Genomic DNA, 7,189 nt, shown 5'->3' on the forward strand with positions numbered 1-7,189 from the left:
ATTATAAGGGTCTGGTCCCTAACATCACAGATATTATAAGGGTCTGGTCCCTAACATCACAGATATTATTAGGGTCTGGTCCCTAACATTAGGGTCTGGTCCCTCTTCGTTACCATACAACCATGCCTTTCCTTCGTTTGTTAACCTTATCGCATTCATACATATAAGCAAATACATTATACTTACCTTATACGTAACACTACAACCTGACAGTACGTGCAATATCCGAAGATCGTTCACGTACTAACAAGCAATTATTCATACATTTCACATCATTCATATAAGGCATACGCTTATCACTTAGGATAAGTGTATTAACAAACATATAGAGTATGCACACAGCCCCGAAAACATAACACAGAAGTGGGGCTAGAAACTCACCCGAATCCTGTTACGCTCTCCGTTAATCGTTATTCCCTTCTTGAGCTGTGCACGGCTAACTGTATAATATTTACATGTATCAATTAACTACTACTACTCATGTTGTATTTCTATCTTTATATAACCCACAACGAACGGGGGTCCGGGGGCAGCGCCCCTGGCAGCGGGGTCTAGGGGCGGCAGCCCCTAGCAGGGTCCAATGGGCAGAGCCCCTGGCTGGGGTCGAGCTGCCAGGTCAGCTTGGAAAAATTTTATTTCCATTAACTGTCTTAACACATTTTTCATTAGGTTTTTAATTTATTTTCTAATTTGCTAACTCCAGCGAACTTATCATTAAGCGAACTTAACAATAAGCGAACTTACTGTAGGCGAACTTAGTGTTAAGCGAACTTAACATTAAGCGAACTTACTGTAAGCGAACTTAGTGTTAAGCGAACTTAGTGTTAAGCGAACTTAACATTAAGCGAAGTTAAGCATTGAGCGAACTTATCACCAGGCGAAGTTACAGTTAGGCGAACTTGCTTGCAAGCGAAGTTAAGCTTGCAGGCGAAGTTATTCAGTTCAGCTACGGGTTTGGTTTTTATCAAGCATTTTGGCGATTTTAATACCCTTGTTATGGTTCGACATCACCCACTAACGTTCCCTAACCGTTTTCGTTCGTATATATATCCCGTATATACTATAAAGCTTGGACCTTTAAGCTTAAGGACGTTCAATACAAGATCTACGGTTTATCTTAAACGAACCGTACATGTTTAAGGGTTTATTTGGTTCGTCCTAGCATCAAGTTCGCTACTTTACGCTTCGTTTAGATCCGATCTATTATCGTTTCAAGTTTCATGGCCAACTGTCTATAAAAACATGAACTTTAAGATCGAAATCTTACCTTTATGTGTTCGGTTTGCGTGGTTATCTCGTATCTAGCTCGTATGTCGAAGATCTAATAATGGTTGGCTCGATTTTGGTCTCGGATCCCGTTCTCTCTCTCGCGGCCGTGTGAGGTGGAGGATGTGTGTGTTTTTTGAGTGTGTAGAGATTAGGATGGAAAGAAATGAGGGTTTAGGGTTTTAGGTTGGTTTAAGAGAATATTTATATTCCCCAAGGCCCATGGACCTAAAGCCCATTACCCTTTAATCCATCTTATTTAATCCCAATCCATGATCTTTTCTTTATTTAGCATAAATTAATTATTAACACTCGATAACTAAACGCAACTTTCTTTATTTAATACTAGAATCATTTTAGGATATCATTTTAGGATGTAACATCCTAAAATGATTCTAGTATTAAATAAAGAAAGTTGCGTTTAGATGGTAGTGCGGTGACGGTTTACGGCGATAAAGAAAGTTCAGGGTTTAACGTCATTTCGATGATAAAAGCCGAAGGGTTATTACGACGAGGATGTGGTGCCTACCTGGCGTATGTTGTCAACGCTACGGCTGAGACGAAAGAAATGAAAGATGTTCCCATCGTGTATGACTACCCAGAAGTGTTCCCTGACGATCTTCCGGGGTTACCACCGGAGCGAGAGATAGAATTCCAGATATATTTAATACCAGGAGCCCAGCCCGTCGCGAAAGCACCTTACCGTCTAGCTCCGTCCGAGATGAAGGAATTAATGTCCCAACTGCAAGAACTCCTCGAAAAGGGTTTTATAAGACCAAGTGTTTCCCTGTGGGGCGCACCAGTGTTGTTCGTGAAGAAGAAGGATGGAAGTATGAGAATGTGCACAGACTATCGTGAGTTGAATAAGCTTACGGTAAAGAATAGATATCCTTTGCCAAGGATTGATGATCTGTTTGACCAACTGCAAGGTTCAAGTTGGTTCTCACGAATAGATCTCAGATCAGGCTATCATCAGCTGAAGGTGAAGGAGGCAGACATTCCTAAGACAACGTTCCGAACGCGGTATAGACATTACGAGTTCCTCGTAATGTCATTCGATCTAACAAATGCTCCTGCAACATTTATGGACATGATGAATAGGGTGTGTCGGCCGATGTTGGATAAGTCGGTTATCGTCTTCATTGATGATATATTGATTTATTCAAAGAGCGAGACTGATCATACTGAGCATTTGAGAGAGGTATTGGAAGTTCTGAAGAAAGAGAAGTTGTACACTAAGTTTTCGAAATGCGCGTTCTGGTTGCGAGAAGTGCAATTTCTAGGTCAAGTGATCAATCCTGAAGGGATTACCGTGGATCCAGCTAAGATTGAAGCGATAACAAATTGGAAGACTCCACAGAATCCGACTGATATACGAAGCACTCTAGCGCGGATAACGGATGAAACCTACCAATAGCCCAAGCGTTCAAACCAACCCTTGTGATGTCACCGAAACGAAGAGGCCATCTTTATAGGCCCTAAGTGATCCATAAATTGTGAGTGAGCTTTTGGGGAGTAAAGATCAAGCATAAAATACCAACCGCAACAAGGAAAGACACCGAGGTTCTTTTCGTGTTGGTGATAGTAACTCGTCCTTTTTTTATTCAACAACCGATCCTTCACCATTCTTAAGCTAAATATATTAACTCAAACTTGTTAATTGGGTATGAGAGATAATAAACGATTCTACATGTGTCTTAAAACGATTGATATCTTTGACACAAATAAATAGTTATTAAAGACAAGTTTGGGTTCACCAGTTATAAAGTTTGTATAATGTTTTGTAAATTTAAGTTTATTAAAATTTACCACCTACACCTTTTATGCTATTAAGTTATAATTATATATTTCTACATATCAACTTAATACACGAAAATAAAAACGAGGAAGACAAAACAAGAAATTATGTTAAAATATATGGATTGTTATTGTATTTTTTTAATATTATTTTTGTTATACATGCATTTAGTTATAGTTAACTTCAAATATTTCAAATTTCCGATCATAGTTCAAAGTTCAAACTACATTTAGATGGTGACTGAGGATACAAAAATATGAAGTATAATAAAAATGAGAAGGGTGAAAATAAATCTAATTTATTGATCTTAAATTTGGATGGTATAGATTAATTTAAAAATAAAAATTGATGAAAATAGCATGAAGATAATAACCTACTTATGATTTCTTACATTCTCCATATGCAAGACATGTTAATTCCTCATCATTTTAAAACGTCTATAATTTTTTCATATGACATTTTTTTAGAATTTTTTTTACAATAATAACAAACGTTTTATCTTTAATATGAATATCATATTATTATAATGAGTTTTTTTATATTGTGTTATTTGGTTGTCCTTTGTGTTTTTTAATTGAGTTTTTCTATGCATTGAGTTATCGATTTTGGTCATTGTGTTTTTCAATTGATACTCATATTAAAGTTAAAAATTAAAATAAAGATTACGTCATTGTGTATTTTATTCGTCATTGTGTATTTATGATCAACATTTGTCTTTCTATTTATCATTGTGTTTTAGTCATTGTGATCAGCGTTTACTTAGGTTGAGAAAAATAGTATTATGTTTATTGTGTATTACGTTCAAGTCATTATGTAATATGTAGATTTCATTGTGTTTTACGTTTCAGGTCATTGTGTTATATGTATTTACCATTGTATCTTACATTTTTGACCATTGTGTTATAAGTATTCATTATCATGTTTTACGTTTCACGTTATTGTGGAATACGTATTCATCATTGTGTTTTATGTATTAGATAATTTGTTGGTATTTTTCATTATATTTACATATTATTACACAACGGTGTTATTAGTATTTAAAAAAACACAATGGCGAAATAAAACACATTGACAAACAGAAAGACACAAAGACGAAAAAAGACACAATGGTAAATACATATAACACAAGTTCCTCGTTATATGTACACTACGAGTTCCTAAGACATCAGCTGAAGGTGAAGGAGGCAGACATTCTTAAGACAGCGTTCCGAACGCGGTATGGACACTACGAGTTCCTCGTAATGTCATTCGGTCTAACAAATGCTCCTGCAGCATTTATGGACATGATGAATAGGGTGTGTCGGCCGATGTTGGATAAGTCGGTTATCGTCTTCATTGATGATATATTGATTTATTTAAAGAGCGAGACTGATCATGCTGAGCATTTGAGAGAGGTATTGGAAGTTCTGAAGAAAGAGAAGTTGTACGCTAAGTTTTCGAAATGCGCGTTCTGGTTGCGAGAAGTGCAATTTCTAGGTCACGTGATAAATCCTGAAGGGATTACCGTGGATCCAGCTAAGATTGAAGCGATAACAAATTGGAAGATTCCACAGAATCCGACTGATATACGAAGCTTCCTAGGGTTAGCTGGCTACAATAGGAGATTCATCGAAGGTTTCTCCAAGATAGCCGCACCATTGACCGGTATGACCCGAAAGTCGGTAGTATTCAGTTGGGGTAAGTTTCAAGAAGAAGCTTTTGATGAGTTGAAGAAAAGACTCACACAAGCTCCAATCCTTACTCTACCCGATGGTGATGAGGATTTGGTTGTTTGTGTAGATGCCTCATATCAGGGATTAGGTTGCGTGTTGATGCAACGAGGAAAGGTGATAGCTTACGCGTCTAGACAGTTGAAAGTCCACGAGAGTACTTATCCGACGCATGATTTAGAGTTAGCAGCTGTAGTGCATGCTCTTAAGATATGGAGGCATTATCTGTACGGTACTAAGTGTACTATCTATACAGATCATAAGAGTTTAAAGTACTTCTTCGAGCAGAAAGAATTGAACATGAGGCAGAGAAGATGGTTGGAGTTGATTAAGGATTATGACTGCGATATTAAGTACTATCCCGGTAAAGCTAATGTAGTCGCTGACGCGTTAAGTCGTAAGAATGAGGAAGTCCTTGCAACAGTAAAGTCATACAAGTTGATCATGAACTCAAGTCTTTTTGAAGAAATCATCAAGGTGCAGTCAGAGGTGTTAGTAGATGAAGGGTTAGTAAAGAAAGAAAGGATTTATGGGCAGCAAGATGAGTTGATGGAAAACACTCATGGAGTTAAGATTAGGTTCGACCGTATGTGGATCCCAAGCCATGGTGTATCATAAGTCAAGATATTCGATTCATCCAGGAGCTACAAAGATGTATCAAGATTTAAAAAGAGACTATTGGTGGCCGGGAATGAAGAATGATGTAGTAGATTATGTCATTAAGTGCTTAACTTGCTTACAAGTCAAAGCCGAACATCAGAAGCCTTATGGGAAGATGCAACCGCTAGAGATACCTGAGTGGAAATGGGAATACATCACCATGGATTTCATAACTAAGCTACCTCGTACAGCTAAGCATCATGATACTATCTGGGTGATTGTGGTCCGTTTGTCCAAGAGTGCTCACTTTCTGCCCATACGAGAGGCCATCTCGTCAGAAACGTTAGCAAGCTTGTTCATTAAAGAAGTTGTAACCAAGCATGGAGTACCGTTATCGATCGTGTCTGATAGAGATACACGGTTTACTTCGAGGTTCTGGAAGAAATTCCATGAAGCTATGGGAACGAGGTTGAACATCAGTACGGCGTATCATCCTCAAACCGATGGACAGTCTGAAAGGACGATCCAAACCCTTGAGGATATGCTGCGTGCTTGTGTTTTAGATTTTGGTGGAAGTTGGGATGATCATCTGCACCTGGCAGAGTTCTCCTATAACAACAGTTACCATTCAAGTATTGGTATGCCACCATTTGAGATGCTTTACGGTAGACGATGTAGAATCCCGGTGTGTTGGGGTGAGGTTGGTCAGAAAGAAATGGGAAGCCTAGAAGTGGTTCAAGAAACGTCTTCAAAGTTCGATCAGATCAAAGCAAGAATGAAGGCTGCTCAAGACAGACAGAAATCGTATGCCGATAAGCGACGACGAACGATTGAGTTTAACGTTGGTGACAATGTGATGCTTAAGGTCTCGCCTTGGAAAGGAATTATCCGTTTTAGAAAGAGGGGGAAGTTGAGTCCGAGGTACATTGGACCGTTTAAAATTTTAGATCGTGTGGGGGGAGTAGCTTATAAGCTGGATTTACCCGATGAGTTAGAAGGAATTCATTCAACCTTCCATGTTTCTCATCTGAGGAAGTGTCTAGCTGATGACACGTCTCACGTGCCATTGATAGACATTGAGGTTGATGAACAATTGAACTACATCGAGCAACCAATAGAGATTGTTGACCGCAAGGAGAAGCAGCTTCGTCACAAAGTTATACCCTTGGTAAAGGTGATATGGAAACATCGCAAGGGATCAGATGCTACTTGGGAAGCTGAGGATGAGATGCGGAAGTTCTACCCTAGTCTGTTTATGTAATAGTTAGGTTTCGGGGACGAAACCTCTTTAAGGAGAGAAGACTTGTAACATCCTAAAATGATTCTAGTATTAAATAAAGAAAGTTGCGTTTAGTTATCGAGTGTTAATAATTAATTTGTGCTAAATAAAGAAAAGATCATGGATTGGGATTAAATAAGATGGATTAAAGGGTAATGGGCTTTAGGTCCATGGGCCTTGGGGAATATAAATATTCTCTTAAACCAACCTAAAACCCTAAACCCTCATTTCTTTCCATCCTAATCTCTACACACTCAAAAAACACACACATCCTCCACCTCACACGGCCGCGAGAGAGAGAACGGGATCCGAGACCAAAATCGAGCCAACCATTATTAGATCTTCGACATACGAGCTAGATACGAGATAACCACGCAAACCAAACACATAAAGGTAAGATTTCGATCTTAAAGTTCATGTTTTTATAGACAGTTGGCCATGAAACTTGAAACGATAATAGATCGGATCTAAACGAAGCGTAAAGTAGCGAACTTGATGCTAGGACGAACCAAATAAACCCTTAAACATGTACGGTTC

This window comes from Bidens hawaiensis, unplaced genomic scaffold, assembly GCF_021521415.1.
Source record: "Bidens hawaiensis isolate Kalapana, Puna unplaced genomic scaffold, B.hawaiensis_p1.1 tig00003698_1, whole genome shotgun sequence".
Classification (NCBI taxonomy): domain Eukaryota; kingdom Viridiplantae; phylum Streptophyta; class Magnoliopsida; order Asterales; family Asteraceae; genus Bidens; species Bidens hawaiensis.